Below are 17,110 nucleotides of genomic sequence, written 5' to 3'. Positions count from 1 at the left end.
GTCGACCATAGAGGGTGTTCTTAGTGAACACCGCCATGCCTGGTAGAGGGTGCTTCTAGTGAATGTCGCCATTATTGGCAGAAGGTGATCTTAGTAAGCACCACTATTGTAGGCAGAGGGCATTCTTAGTGAAACATTACCATGCTTAAAAGAGGACATTGTTAGTGAGCATCGCCATTTGTGGATGAGAGCATTCTAATGGAATACCACCATTATGAGCAGAGAACATTCTTATGGAATGTTGCCCTTATTGGCAAAGAGCGTTTTTGAAATTCTATATTTGAGAGACATATTCAAAAGAAACAAGAAACACTTATCGAGAAGAAAGTGCTACAATAACCAAGATAAGTTGATCTTTTCAAATTATTTTTTCAAAATTGAATAGTATGATATTTTCAAGTTAATAATTTTATATTTAAAACGCAGTTCCAACCTAAAGTTCAAATTGTCATATCAAAATAAGAATTGCACCAAGCGATCGAATTGCTTGACGACAAGCAATTTGAGGAAGGTCAGATTGTCATATCCCCATATTAATTAAAATTTAATAGAATAAATTATAATATAATTTTTTATTATATATTACATATATAATAAGAACAAAAACAAACAATGTATAATTCATTATTAAATCCTTTACATTATTATTATAATAATGAAGAATATAATATCATATAAATTTAATTTATTAGATTATAATAAGATAAATATCATATAAACATAAAGAGATGTGTATAATATCATATATACCAAATAATAGATATGCATGACCTATGAACATAAGATTGTGTATCATATATGGCAAACATTACAAGAATAAAACCGATTGATTGAAAAAGCTTTATGACAACTCAAATTGCCATAGAAAACAATGAAATGATATTCATTACTCAACCAAAGGAAACCATAAACCATATATATAACTTCATTGACTAACAAAGAGTCCAAAATCTGTCATTTATCCAAATTGGTGGCATACAAGTTAAAGATGTCTCTAGTAGTAAGATTATAAGCAAATTGTTATATTTCCTAACCCAATTAGAAGTAGGGACATTACAAAGTCCTTATTTCGTTGTTCTCTTTTTCTTCTAGGAGGTTCTAATCTTTTTGCTTCACAATAATCCCTAACAGATACACTTCTCCTTACTTCGGGGTTTAATTTTGAGTAAGTCTCTTCTAACTCTTTTGTGCTGCTAAGAAGGTGATTGGTTTCCTCTTCATTCCTTGGAACATTTTGTCTAGATAGGAAAGATGATTTCTTAGTTTGGGCTGTATTATTTCAACTATTATTTTCTAAATGATTTGTACTAGCATCCTTGCCACAAGGTTTTCTCAGGTCTATTATTGAATTATTCACATTTTCCAATTCTTACATGAGTTCCAGTACTCTTTCATTTTGCTCCATTAATGTCCTGATCGTTATTTCCATGAATGTTCTTAGTTCATTGCTTATTGGTTCACATGTTTGTTTCTCTTTTATTCTCTTTCTAAGGCCCTTTGTGCCCTTTGGCTTTGGTGCATTAATAGGATGGTAGGATGAATGCTCTGATACAAATTGAAATGTCCCCAAGTAAATTTAACTAGTTATGCATAAATGAATCCTTGTTTAATATAATTGAATTGGATTACATTAACTTAATTCATGTTATAAAGATAACTATAGGTTTATTAGTGATGAGCTATGTATGTGAATTGAGAAACCATGCTATCCTAGTTATTATTCTTGTTTATAAGAATGTTGAGCTGCAATACGTTACTTAGACACCAAACTCAGCAATTTTGCCTCAAGGACTTTTAGATCCAAGCCCTTAAGCCTTTCTTGGACATTTTTGCAAGGCACTTAAGAGTCGTTCATCCTTATCTTGTCCTGGGGCTTCCTGATTGGCTGGATTTACACAAGCCTCTCCCCTATTGCATTGCAACTCGCAACTTAGAAATAATATCTAGTGGAGCATGTGTGTTTCACTAAAGATAATGATCTGCTATTTCTTCTATAATTTATTAATATGTTTAACTAAGAAAATAGGCCATATTGTTACCAGTCACAGAGATGCAACGCTCTGTCAGATAATCTAAATGCCTTCTTTGTCTTGCCCGTTGGTTGTAATGTCCCCTTTTTCCGGGACATTATAATTCAGTGTTGTCGGCTCACTTCGCCTAGGTTTCAAGGCTAAAGGTTCTTTATGGGGTTTAGTTCGAGATTTGGCGTAGACATTTCCAATTTCAAACCCATCAAAGTAGTTATGGCAGGTTGTTTGGATGCTTACTATTTTTAGTAAGTAAACAGAGCTCAGTATCCGTGATATCTCAGTGTTGGGTTGGAAGCATCTCGTCGAGAGCTTTCCATCGAGCTATTGCACGTGCTTATCTGAGTTCGTTTGGTCAGTTATTTTAATACCTAATGATTATATGGTTTACTGGCTAAGTGACTTTAAAAGTTCATTTAACTTGTCACTTTATTTAAAAAGTACTATGTTCATTTAAGTGACTAAAGGACAAAAAAATGTGCTTTATCCCACAATGCTTAAAGATGCGTGCATCACATTGAGAAAATTGATAAAGGTACAACAGACTCTACATGGGAGGATATATGAAGATTATAATATTCAAAGCAAATATTAATCTGGGAGCTGGAAATAGTTGCTGGTTATTTCTTCTATGACGCAAACCCTTAAAGAATCTTTGAAGGTTGGACGCAAACCTAGCCTTCTAAAAGGTTTATTTATATTTCCAATCTGATTGTTATTTTTGTGTATAAGATTGGATTACTTGGATTGTTGCACATTATTGTATTGTTGTTGTATAATACAGTAACATTACTTGGCAACTATTTGTGTTAATTCCTAATTTATGTATGTATTTTTGAATATTGGAGGAAATAAACAAACTTTTCTAAGTTTTCTTGTATTCAAATCTGTTGGTTATAAATCTATCAAAGTTCTAGAAATTGTATCAAGTATTGGTTTTCTATTCGCTTTTGAAAACTGCACATTTTTATCAAGCGTTATTGGAAAATATCCGAAAGGGATATTATAGTGGTATCAGAGCCTAAGGTCTTGCTAGCCTATGAGGTTCGATAGCAGTGACAGTGGTATTTATAAACAGCTTGGTTATCGGTTTTGCAAAAGTTAAAGTTTGAGCAGTATCTCTTCATATCTAGTGAGTGGAGAAATTCATTCTTCATTCCTCATGTGAATACTGGAGGGTTGTATGCAGAGAATGGGCACTAGATATACAGTACAGTGTGGAGTATAGCCTAGACGTACTTGGTGGAGTGTGCAAATCATCACGTACTCCCAGTGATTATTAGGGAACAAGCAGGATTTAATACTGATTCTAGGCATTTTATAGTGGTATTGGGTAGGAAATCGACAAGTGATTTTTTATGAGGCAAGACCCATAGACAAGGCGACATTGCTCTCAGCTAGGAGTGGAAATATGGTAACTTTTCGTGGTTGAGGTATTGGGCGGCTGGGAAGAGGTGTCGTTCTCCATTCCCGACATAGTTGGCACATGTTTTTGCACACGGGTTGGAAACACAGTGCGTGAAGTCACCGCGACCTTCGACTTGTACCAGGACGTCGTTTTTTTGCCAATATATTGTGGGCGCGAGGAAGGAAATAAACCTCCGCAGCAAAGGCACGTGGATAGTCTGCCTGTTTTCCCCTTACGGGCAATGCATGAATAGTATTCTGGAAACAGAGAGGAGTTTCATGGGGTGTCTGTGACTACACTGGAAGGGATTCATGTTAACCATACAGTGGTCAGGAGCAGTATTCAAGCCGTAAACAGGACTACATTTGCACACGGGAATAGTAATTGGGTGGAGACTATGACCAACACTATCGACCTCCATGTTGGTCCCAACTCCCTTGCCAAGAAAATGGTGACGATAAGTCCATTTCATCTACATTACCAGTGAACTGCATTTGCTAATAATGTTTATTAGTGGAATGTTACCTGGCAATGTCATTACTTAATGAGTAATGTGACCCTGTTTTAAATATTCCTTCACTTTATCAGTGATTTTGCATTGCTGGCCAACTGTTTGTAATAATGTGCATGCCAGCAAGCTATGAATTTGAGAAGTATTGCACAGACATTGACATTTAGTGTTGCTCGTTAGTGTTTGTTTCATGTTTTGAGTCTGATTTTACAATTCCAAGGTGTACGGGAAAAATTTCCAATATAACAAGGAAGGATTACAACTGTTCGCAAATATTCCAGTATGTTGTCTGCCTAATAATTGAACAGGATAATTGCTGTAAGCAGTAAATTTATTAACGGGCACATTATAGTGTTGTTATCTGATCATTGAATCTCTTAAGGAATACAAGTGCAAGGACTGATTATAGTTAAAGAATCAGTACAGAATTAACATGAACACTTCCAGATTTTGCATGGAAACTGTTTGTTAAAACTCCTCTCAACATTTGAACCTTAAAATCAGAATAGAGCTCATTCAGAAACTTGTCCGCGAAAGAAGTTCCACCAGAACTTCCAGAGCTTGCTTTGGGTATCGATTTTGCAAGAGGTGGTATGCAATGAAAGGATTGGCTTTCCTTGGTTGTTGTGCGCAGTGATTCTTGGTTGCTTGTTGTTGCTTTCTACCATGGTTTCAGGCTTAACCACAATGATAGGAAATGACCTTTTAATCTGATAAATGATCTCCCAACTATTTTGAGTTAGTTTTTGATAGGAGGCAGATAAAGGATAAGATTCCTACAAATAATATTGGAAAGGAAATAACTATTAAGTGCAGACCTGCAGTTTAAGTTTAGAATAAGGGATGTGTGGTTGGAGGGTCATATCTCAGTGCAGGTCATCTGCAGGTGACAGTTCAGTAACTAGTTAATATGCAGCAGTACAAGCAGATCTTGATCAGTCTTTCATTACAAGCATAAAAAGACAGGAAGATTTGAAGACGCAAAACTCGAGAACATGGCTACAACAAACCTTCAAAAAAATAACAATTCAAGGTACTCTCGTAATGGGCAAGTCAAAGATCCTGATGAATGTAAAACTGAAGTGAGAAGACTGTACGATGTTTATAACAAATTTCCGTCAAAGCTTTAAAAAGAATTACCCTTCATTAATTATGTGGACTTTCAGCTAGAACTGCAAAACAAGACGAATATGATGAAAAACAAATATTATGAATTGGCTCGAGATCTCCTTGCAAAGGACAGGTACAAAAATTTACATAAGGAAGTCATTGATCAACTTGATAATAGTACTAAAAGGAAAGAGGAACAAGAGGTCCCTATAGCATCTAGAAGCCTCTATGATGAATTTTCAATAGTTAGTGACCATCATACAACTGACGTTATGGAGGGAAAAAATCAGACCTTAGAAAACGAATCAGAAAATTCATTTGATGACAATGAATCCCAAGATCATGATGTTGATGGACACGCAGCCACCTTGGAAGTGGAAGAGTATGAAGATATTGTTATATCAACAGCTTCTACCTTGTCAGTTGAGCCATCCTATGAGGTGCATAGCAACAAAACCCTAGATATTGAGGAGTGCCTAGATGATAGCATACACGATGTTGCTTATCATTTGGTGAGTGACATTCATTCAGCCTCATATCACTATGCGGATGACAAATTTGAAGATTTGTGTGGAATTGTTTCGTCACAAGGGGATTATCATTTAGCAAGCCAATTGAAGGTTAATGATAGGATGGTTGCCACAACCGTTAAGCATTTTGATGTTGCTCATCAAATGTTGGCCACCTATGGTTGGAGTACTCCTTTGACAGATGAGCATGGTGATAGTGTTTTTTCCCTTGCAGAGATACATGCACTCAGAGAAGCGATTGGAATGATGAAACAAAATTACATACAACTACTTGCAGATAGAGATTTTCTTCTCGAATGGGATCGCATTTGTTATGTTGCATTGCAAGAAAATGAGGAGAAGGTTGATAAGCTCAATCATGAGCTTGAGGTGACTATGGACTCTTTACAGAGTGCCTAGTTGGCCCTTCAAGAGTCACAATTACAGATTGAGAAGCTTACAGAGGAGTTGAGTTTGGCACAATCTCCACCAACTACAGATATAGTACAATTACATACAGAGGCAGTTGATAAGAATTTTATATCCATGGGTTGTAGTAGGGATGTGGTTACATCTATCACAGATATTTCAGCTCGGATGAGTACCTTGGTGGAGAACAGTAGAGAACCACTAGTTGTATCAAGTTCTCTTGAGGTTAGTGTCGTGACAGTTGATACAAGACAATTTACTGGTAGCTCTTGTGTCACAATGGTGGATTCTCCTGAGAGTTTTGTGGTAGTACACAATACTACTCTGTCATCCACACAAGGCATTCATAGAGTGTCATCCGGTTGGAAGTATAGCTCTCATGTTGATTTGTTTCCATCTCCTAGAAGCAAATCTGTCACTTCATTCCATGCAGCTGATTTTGGATGCCGGCTTGTTGATTTTCAGAGTCAAAGGGATCAGATGCTTGATTCAAGTGTTTTTAGTGGAGTCATTGACAAAAGTTGGAACATTTTACCGCAAATACACAGTGAGGAGTGCTCATCATTTTTCTTTTGACTCACGCACGGAGGACTTGATGATGCATCGGTGTGGGTTGGTTCCAGAATTATGTCATCCTTTGTGGGATGGGTATTCACCATCTTCGGAAGGTGGGATTAGCGGATGCAAGCATCCAACTCAGCTGTTTGTGGGGGATTACTTGCAGGGAAAGCTGTCGGTTATACATCATGCTGATATGTATCCAACATGGTTTGCTACTTCTATGTCACAAAGTTCTCTTATGGGTACATGGTTACAAGACGACTATGGTGTCAATTGGCATGATGGTTTGGTTAGTTATCACATCCATGGGAGTTTAGCGGGAGCTGTAGAGAGATGTTGTGTTATAGACACTACCGGGTATTTTTACCTCTATATGGTGAATGGATGTGGGGTTCGATTGTTTTGGGATCCAGGTGACGATAGGTTTGACACGATGTATTGGTTGATTGGGTCTCCATATGTTAACAGTATCTTACATCTAGTGGATTATGTTGTGACTATGATCTGTGTGGTTCAGCCTTCTAACACATCAGAGTTCCAGAGATTAGGATTACTCTGTTTCCACCAGGGTGATATAGTGGTGGAGTCAGATTGGCTAGATTTCCCATTGTCATTGGTACAGATATTGCCGGAGTGGTACAGTGGTACAGTGGTGCAGATATTACAGGAGTTGGTCAATGGTATCTCAGACAACGCACGAGTTCTCACTTGGGATCCAGGTGGAGCATCCCTATGTATTGTTTTTTATCAAGGAGTTTGTTGAAGAGTTGGGTTGCTATCATCTTGGCGTGGATATTGGTATATTGTTGAGCTCCCATCTTCACTCGACAGTAGAGATTCGCAGGGTCACTCATGGAGGGAGGCTTTCATCCTGACTGAGGGTATTGGCACATAGGGCAGCAGCACATGGCAGTTGGTGTCCATTTATGGTGAGACTTGAAATTCTGGCATTCAGTTATTTGGTAAATTGATTCCTATTGTATTGTTTCACCATTCTAAATTTGGGAAGATGCATGCTGGGGTATATCAACTGAGGAGTAGAACCCCATTCTCTAGGCGAGTATTGGATCCTGGCATTTGATTTCTGTAGATATGAGCGGATTGCTTGAGGTCAAGCAATCTTTAAGAAGGGAGGCTTTGTAATGTCCCCTTTTTCTGGGACATTATAATTCAATGTTGCCGACTCACTTCGCCTAGGTTTTGGGGCAAGAAGGTTCTTTATGGAGTTTAGTTCGAGATTTGGCGTAGACATTTCCAATTTCAGACCCATCTGAGCAGTTATGGCAGGTTGTCTGGATGCTTACTATTTTTAGTAAACGGAGCTCAGTATCCATGATATCTCAGTGTTGGGTTGGAAGCGTCTCGCCGAGAGCTTTCCAACGAGCCATTGCACGTGCTTATCTGAGTTCGCTTGGTCAATTATTTTAATGCCTAACGATTATATGGTTTACTAGCTAAGTGACTTTAAAAGTTCATTCAACTTGTCACTTTATTTAAAAAGTACTATGTTCATTTAAGTGACTAAAGGACAAAACAGGTGCTTTATCCCACATTGCTTAAAGATGCGTGCATCACATTGGGAAAAGTGATAAAGGTACAACAAACTCTACATGGGAGGATATATGAAGATTATAATATTCAAAGCAAATATTAATCTGGGAGCTGGAAACAATTGCTGGTTATTTCTTCTAGGACGCAAACCCTTGAAAAATCTTTGAAGGTTGGACACAAACTTAGCCTTCTTACAGGATAAAATATATTTCCAATCTGACTGTTATTTTTTTGTATAACATTGGATTACTTGGATTGTTGCGCGTTATTGTATTGTTGTTGTATAATACAGTAACATTACTTGACAACAATTTGTGTTAATTCCTGATTTGTGTATGTATTTCTGAATATTGGAGGAAATAAACGAACTTTTCTGAGTTTTTTTGTATTCAAATCTGCTGGTTATAAATCTATTAAATTTCTGGAAATTGTATCAAGTATTGGTTTTCTGTTCGCTTTTGAAAACTGCACATTTTTATCAAGGGTTATTGGAAAATATCCAAAAGGGATATTACATTGGTGCTGGCTATGTAAGAGTTCTAATTGTATGCAGTATATAGTTTGCAATCCAGATGCCAATTAAATTCCTTTTCTTATTCAATGATATCCCCTTTAGATATCATTATATTTGATATACAGTTCTGCAGCGATATTTATTTATGTTCCTTGTTATCCTCCATAGTAGTTTTTAACCACTCCTCCTGCAATCTTTTCAATGTTTATTCAGAATGTTTGATGATCTCCAAGAACAAATGGTCTATGTCCTTATATCTGAGAAGGATGATAGGTTCTGCTTAGCAACGTGTTTCTTGATTAATATCAACGACTTCTTCTGGTTGCATCGTTCCAAAACTATTAAGATTAATAATTAATCATTGTGTTCAGTAATAAAGTATATTATAAATTGTAAACATCAAGGGAAGCAATATTCTTAGAAGCCTGGAGATCATGTTAACGCAGTTATTCTCGTCACTATTGTTTTATTAGATGCTGACGTGGCTGTATACGTGGGTTTAGCCACAGAGAATTTGTTCCTCTGTCCCCATCGGTCCTATTAATAATCATTTCCTAATTAATTAATAATTATTCATAATTAATACTAATTTATTACTAAACATTTATTTATCATTTAATACTTATCATACAATTTATGTTTGAGCAGATATTACGTATCTTGACTTATTTATTTAAATATTTCATTTAATTGATTTATTTGTTTATTAAATATATTATTGATTTATTTATTTGCAAAATATTCATATCCGGGTTATCACACCAGTAGTTCTAGTGATGAGGACTTTGGCTTGGAGGATGATTAGAGGCCTCCCATTCTTACATTTTGACATGATATCAGATTTTGACCATTTGTACTCATTTTCATATTGGTTATAATTCATTATATTAATCATAATCATCTTTATGATATTTCAGATTTGAACAATGAATTTTGAATCTTTGGTAGAAGTTTTGAACATGATTCATATGTTACTGTGTATTTTATGTTAGTAACTTAGCATGTTTAAAAAATTAAATGTTACTATGTTGAATGTTCTATGGTTCTTGTTTGTGTTGCAATTTTAAATTTTGCTACACTCAAGTATGTTGTATTTGATGTGTTATGTTGAAATATATTTTCATAATTAGCATTTTAAGTTATATATGTCTTATTGTCTCTCAAAAAAGTCTTATTATATAAAACCAATTCACCTGTGTAGTTAAATATTAAATGCGATATTAGAAGAAAAAACTGAAATTGCATGAACAAAATCAAAGATTTATCAATTTTATAACTGAGATACCTTACGGAACCTATCAGTACACCTTTGATGATTCTTAAAATCATAAATTGGAATGTGAACAGACTGCCCTTGCCTCAACTTGGTGATGCAATCAAGAAGTTGTTCAGTGTCAAATGCATCTGAAAAAAGAAATATAAAGAATAATAAGAAAAATTCATGAATGAAATAAGCTCTAATGTTTGTCATTATTTTACCTTGCAAAGATCAATCTTGAAACATTAAATATGGTTAGTTTTATTATCTACAAAACACAATATACCTGTGATACCACCACATTCTGTGAATCTGACAAATACAAACCCTCGAAATTTAATGTTTTCCTCCATTGTGGTCTATTATGAGACTAATTAAATTTAGCACCACAAAGTAAAACTTAAGTACCGAAACACTTCTCAGCCAGGATATAAATTTGCAATGATCAGGGACAGCAGTGGAGTTTGTGATATGATAAAGCATGGTTTAATAAGCAATCCTCGGGATTCATAATATAACTCTAATCTCTTGACCAAGATAAATTTGTATAGCTGGTATGGATTAACTGCACACCACAATACCTGACCAACTTAAAACACTTGCATTGTGTAATTGCAAACTTTCAGGCTCACAATTCAAACAAAAAACTTGAACCAAGAGATCAATATCTTTCGGTTACCCATAGCAGTTCATTTAATGCATAGGAATTTAGGTGCAGTATTTGACTGGTTAGGAATGTTACAACTAGACTAGATGCTGGGAAGGTAACTAGTTGAGAGGAAAGTCATTGCTTATTATTTCTTCAACAGAATTACATGAACGTAGGCAGACAGATTGTTAATAACATGTTTTAAAAGTCAACCTTGCTGAACTCAATTAAAGACATAAACCCACAATAAAATGAAATTGCTAGAAAGTACTGACTATTGAGCTCTATCTTTAACACCTCCACTTAGTCATGTTAATTTGACTAGCATCTCTTGTTCCAATTTTGCATGCTTCTTAAGTTTAACTTACCATAGACAGCTAATATATAAATCATAAAGCAAGAAGAGTACAATCCTCTACATTTTTTATTTTTTAATGTAAACAAATTTATGTGAAGGAAAATAACTGGAAAAGAAAACTGGGAAAAAAATCACATGATATTATATACTGCAGCAAATAGTACTAGCAATGCACCGCATCAAAATCTGTTGGCGACATCATCATCTCATTACATATTTATATCACACATAGTTATGATGGTTTAACCAAGTTACTAAACACTAACCTCAACATTTAATGTTGCATTTTACATATTTTAACATTTCTTTTTAGAATATATACATATACATATACATACATACATACATATATCTGGGATTCTTACAGGAAACCCTTCCATGAAAAGATAATTCAACCATTCAAGCATGTAAATAAAGTAGGTAGAAATCCTAAAGGATGTATGTTACGAAAATGCCCTATTAGCCAGCCACTATAGCTTAATCATCTCCCTACAGCCAGCTGCATACTGCAATATAAAACACCAACAGAGTTCTACACAACTTGGCATGGTGAAAAATAATATAACAATTATATCTCTCACATATGCGAAAGTTACTTCACAAAAAATGCATGACATCCACCACCTGAGAATACTGAATAATAATACATATCCATTCAAAACAACAAAAATATCTCTCAATCTTTTTTGATGTTATATGCTACTACTCTCAAGATGGCTTAAAACATAGAATATTAGCAAAAAATTACCCATCTTTTACTTGCCTCTCACAATCCACTGATTTCAAAAACACTGCCCCTTTAGGGGACACCGCCAAGACATTGCTTAGGGGACGATTTCTTGGATCTGTCCACCCATCTTAAACAATTAATACCCGTCTCAATCCATGAACCCTTTATGGGCTTCAATTGATTGCCCATCCCCTTGACCTCTTGATCCAACACACTCTCATAATTGGGGCCCTTATACACTCTTGGAGCTTCTTTGGCACTTTTCAACATCTTCTTCCAATATGGAGAGCGAACAACACTAAAAGGCAGCCCATTTGCAAACAAGCATCTTGCCACATCAATGTCGACAATTTCCCGACCCTAATCTTGAAATGCATTTTCTAGTGGTCCCTTTCTTTTGTGTGTAAAGGATGCTTCACTTTCAATATCAAGGCCAACTAAGGTAGTATAAAAGGGATGGTCTTCTATCACAACATTGGTAGTGGGGGGTTGCATTCCCTTTGCTATTTTTTTTTTACTATTATTACCACTGAATGTATTTTGCCTACGTTCTTCTCTCTCTTTTGTTGCCTCATGCTTGCAATATATTTTAATACTGTTGCATTTGGTATAGGTGCACCCTTATTTCCATAGCATTTCTTGACTCTTCTAGGGTATCCACACAAATGGCCTACCACGCTGGCCTGCAACACAAATATATGAACTATTCCTTTCTACATCACAACCCTAACATTTCCAATAGAATGCACCACCACTTGGAAGGGGTCTTACAATATCAACATACTTCCACAAAGAAGAATCAGAATTGGATCATATTCTTTGTTCAATACTGTCTACTGAGGAGGAGGTAGATGCCATTATAGTTCCTTTTCCAATGGCAAGAAATTGTATACATAATCAATATAAAAGAACGAGAAAGAAAACTTCTGAAAACAAATTGGTAGAGCTTACGGACAATGAAAGAGAAATTTTAAAAAAAAAAAAAACTTAAACAAAAACAAAAGAAGATGGAATGAGAAATTACCTCTTCCACTCATTGTAAGCTTGCAAAGGTTTATGAATGAAGCGAAAACACTTGAAGAAGATCCACACATCAATCTTCCAAATCCTCCTTGTGCAACCTATATTGTCCCCTCATCAAGTGCTTTTGAAGTATTAGGCAAATGTCTCATAATGTTGATTGTGGAAGACTTCTTTTTGTTCAAGACCTTCCTCACAATGGTGATCTCAATGTTGTGCACCATTGAATCGTCAACTATACTTGTTGAAGCCTTGATTTCTAGATTTGATATGCATTTGGAATGCAATAGCAATAAATTATTGATATAAAACATGGATCTCAACTATGTGGATATCATTCTACAATACACAATTTGAAAGGTTTATCTTGATCCCAAAATATCTGATTCCCACATATGTAAATGTTATCGGCTTGATTTTCAAATATATAGTTTATAACACTAATTAACCTGTCGATGTGAAGTTTGTTTCTCACATTAACTGATGTAGTGATATGGCCATCTCTGTATGAACATATATTGATCTTCTACTAATTGTTATCTAGCTTTATCTTATGAAATGATGATGAGGTTGCCAATGGATCTAATATCTCTAAGTATCTTGTGGTTCCTAAGAATGTGTTGCTGCCAGCACTTACAATGTCGTTGGTATTGTCTTTATATTTGTGAATATGAATCTTCAACGAATAACTATAAAGGCACTACACCTATGTAGTGTTGATCCTCTACTTGCAAAACATAATGCCCTTCAAAATAATGAAATTGCTGATAGTATGAGAGCTCACAATGTAGCTGCTGATTGTATTGATATAACTGTTGATTGGTCATCCCACATGCTACGAGGTTGTAGACCATCAAAGATCTCTGCGTTGGATCCTTCTCCAATCTATAATTACACATTTGCAGCCCATTACTATTGAATGACAGGTGTTGAGTTGAACCGATCCAATAAATGTTAAGGGATGAAAAAATGTTTCTATATCCCCAATGACTAGATTGTCAAATCAATTCTCCAAGTCGGATGCTAAGTCAACTGTAAGCTAGGTTAGAAGCTTTGATTTTTTTTTCCCCTCTAGTCAAATCTTAATCACTGCTCCTATATTCCCCATTCGTATGTACCCTTTTATCAAAATATGCACCTAGAACCCCTAAGAGTTCTCTCCCAAATGATTGTAGACTAACCTTATGTCTAATTGTATAGTCACATAGATATATCGACATCTTTACAAAGTTATTGTTTATTAGGTATTTTTTAGTATTATTCAAATTATAACTCTTATTAGTCTTTGCCCATGACTTGTACTGATGAATAGTTATTAGTTTTTTATTTATGCATATAACTATTTTATGGTTATTTAATTATATTATGATGTTATCAATTGATGGAGAGATTTATTGGATATATATTATGTTATTGACTAAAGATATAAATTAAAATATTATATAATTGTGAGAATAATATTAATAATAGATTATATTAATCTTAGTTGTTCATTCATTCATTTTATCATTTCTATATTCATTTAATCATTGTAATTATTTACATTTTAGTCATTAATTTTTATTATTATTTATTTTATTTTTAAATTTGTATTACTTAATTATTAAATTCTCGTTCTAAAAGGGGACATCACATAACTAGACTCTTCTTTAACCACCTATTTCCTCTTTCTTTTGACAAAATAACCTATTTGCACACCACAAATGTAGTGCCTCCCGTATTTGCATTTTGTACCTTGTTATATTTTGATTTCGAGAGATACTTTCACACTCATGTCAGATGACATTTGAGATAACCTGATGGTCAGATACTATATTTTGATTGCCAGTATCATAGATGTTAGATGCTATGTTGTTCAGTTTGATTATATCTGCATGATGATGCATATTGATGTGACATGATGCTTTATGATGATATCTGGTTATTGGTATTCAAACATGTACTCTGTTTATGTTTATATGATGGACTTATTGGATTCTGGATACTTGGATTTGATGCTATGGTCATTTACTTCATTCTTGTCTTGTGATATTTTATGCGAAAGTGAGTGATGTAAATGGATTATTTTAGTGCAATTAAATAAATGGAAATTTAATTTGATTTAATGTATTATCGCTTCGGCTATATTATTATATGCAATTGCACTCGATCGTGTTGTTTAGTGTGCAGGATGTATGTCCCTGGTAATGGCACACGGAGTTAGTGATTCAACTGTTCATATTTAACCAATGTCATCTCTATCTGGTCGACGTATCCTATTTAATTGTTTAAATTAAACCCTCCAGTGATTTAATAAATCCGGACTCATTTGCATTGTGTGATTAGACCCGTGAGCATCTCTATGCATTTAGAGGTTCACAATTGTCGTGAAAGTTATTAAGGAATTCTGTGATTTTGGTTTAAGGGAATTTTGGGCTTTATCTTATTTTATTTAATTCCCAATAGCTTTGTCATAGTTGAATTTCAATTACTTGGAATAGCCAGCTTTCATTTGGGTTGATTTAGGGTTTAACTAGGTGCCCTGGTTAATTACCCTAATCCTTTATTCACTCGAAAAGTCAATACATATCCAAAAAATGAATTTTATTCCTCACTTCTCAGTTTTTGGAAATAGTAATTGAGAGCAAATTTCCAAATCCTCTTCTGTAGGATTGTGTTTCTATTCGTTGTAGGAGCTACGGGCATGGGATCGTCACGAGATTGGTCTCGTTGGATCCATCTCAGGGAGGCCTTTGATTGCAGTGATTTTCAGCAGTTTCTGCGAGATTTTTATTTTATTGTTCAGATTCCCGTACTTGCCCTTTTGGTTGTCAGGTAGGGCTCTCCTGTTTTACTATTTCAGCTTCATTTCTACTTTTGTTTTTGGTAGTCATTCGTTTGGAGGTTGAAAACTAGTGTTCACCTCCGTTTCTAAGTGCTTGCTCTACCTGGTTGGTCAGGTACAAGCATTTCCCTATTTTTCAAGATGGCGATTTGGGGTTTTGCATTGTTAAGCTGGTTGTTTTTGCATACAACATCCAAACCTGATTTTTATTGGATTTATGTGGCTCATTTACCCGAGGGTAGAATGAGTTTTATTTTCGTTGATTTTCGTCAACATTGGGTTTTTGAAGTTTTCACCTCAATTTGTGTGCCGCCCAGTTTTCTCGAGGTTTCTTGGCATGGTATTGGTCGTGGATTTAGATTATCCGTAGGATTTCTATCTAACCACTGTTGCATCTTTATGTTTGCATTGGGATGTGTGCTACATCCATACTCCCAACTTGCATTTGGCTGAGTGATTTTGTACCTGTTGTTTTGTTTTTTATCGAACCCTTCTTATTTTCATGAACACTAGGATTTGTGTAGAATCTATACTCTCGGATATAGGCCGGTTGAGTGAGATTGTTGTACTTGTTTGATTGTTGCATTTCTCATATCCAACCCTTGCATTGGTATTATGTGATTATTTCATGTAGTTGGTTGTGCCCACACATGAGCACGTGCGCGTGCATTTGATGGGTGCTTGCGAGACCCGAACTCCCGGATATAGTTCGGTTGAGGGATTGTTCATTTGGGGTTGGGATGGAAACTTGCATTGCCTTTGGGCACTCATTGTGAGATGAGCATGGGTATGTAGGGTAGACGTGTGCAGTGGCTTCTCTCGTATACTCGGGTTGTTTTCCGACAAGGTATCGTGAAGAAGCTCTAACAAGTGATAACTAAATTAATAAATGGGTACTAAAAATCCCAATTTTTGACCTAATTTAAAATATAGCCATTGAGGTTCACATGAAAGTCAGTTGGTAGTTTAATTTATTTTAATCTTGCGAAATGGTAAGATGGTTAATCATTATAATTTCAAGTGAAGATAACAAGCTAGTTGATCATTTATATCACGAATTCATAGAATTGAGAAGATGGTTAACCATTATGATTATTTATGATTAAATAATTTATTATGATAATATAATTTAATTACGGAAAATTTCCTTGTAGAAAACATGTCAAAAGGATGGAAGCATTATCAAAAAAGAATTAGGTACAGGAGCATCACCATCACTGGGCGGAGGGGTTGAGGACCTAGCGACTTGAAACAGGATACAGCTATGGGACCTGCATGAGCTATTTAAATAAATAATTTGAGGAACATAAATAATTGAGTTAAAATATAAAACGTACCTTAAAGGGTTTAATTTGATCTTTCATCTTATAATAGATATATTTATATAAGTGCATATAAATATAAAAATGATATGGCACCATTTTATTATAATAATTTAATGAAGTGATGTCACCCTGTTAATATATTTTCATGTACATATATAAATATATGATTATAATAATATTCAAAATATAATAACATTTGAATTATAATATTCGAACTATAATCTTCCAACTCTATTCTTTTCTTTTTAATATTCTTTGCTTTTAACCGATTAAACACTTGGCATGATAAATTGGCAAAAATCAAACTTTAATCTTTCCAACCTTTT

The 17,110-nt window shown here is 35.0% G+C and overlaps 1 pseudogene across 1 annotated transcript in view; it reads right to left on the bottom strand.

Annotated features, from left to right (window-relative positions):
- Positions 1–17,110, bottom strand: part of LOC149557255 (uridine/cytidine kinase UKL1, chloroplastic-like) — a 200,238-nt pseudogene that overhangs the window by 63,471 nt on the left and 119,657 nt on the right. Inside the window, exon 5 of the transcript XR_016364861.1 lies at positions 9,906–10,024. The product of XR_016364861.1 is annotated as a uridine/cytidine kinase UKL1, chloroplastic-like (transcript). The remainder of the gene's footprint in view (positions 1–9,905; positions 10,025–17,110) is intronic.

The sequence above is a fragment of the Cupressus sempervirens genome, chromosome 5 (genome assembly GCF_028749045.1).
Source record: "Cupressus sempervirens isolate cs-2001-9-10 chromosome 5, ASM2874904v1, whole genome shotgun sequence".
NCBI classification, from domain to species: Eukaryota; Viridiplantae; Streptophyta; class Pinopsida; order Cupressales; family Cupressaceae; genus Cupressus; species Cupressus sempervirens.
Note: the sequence above shows the minus strand (reverse complement) of the source record. Positions and strands in the feature narration are given on the sequence as shown.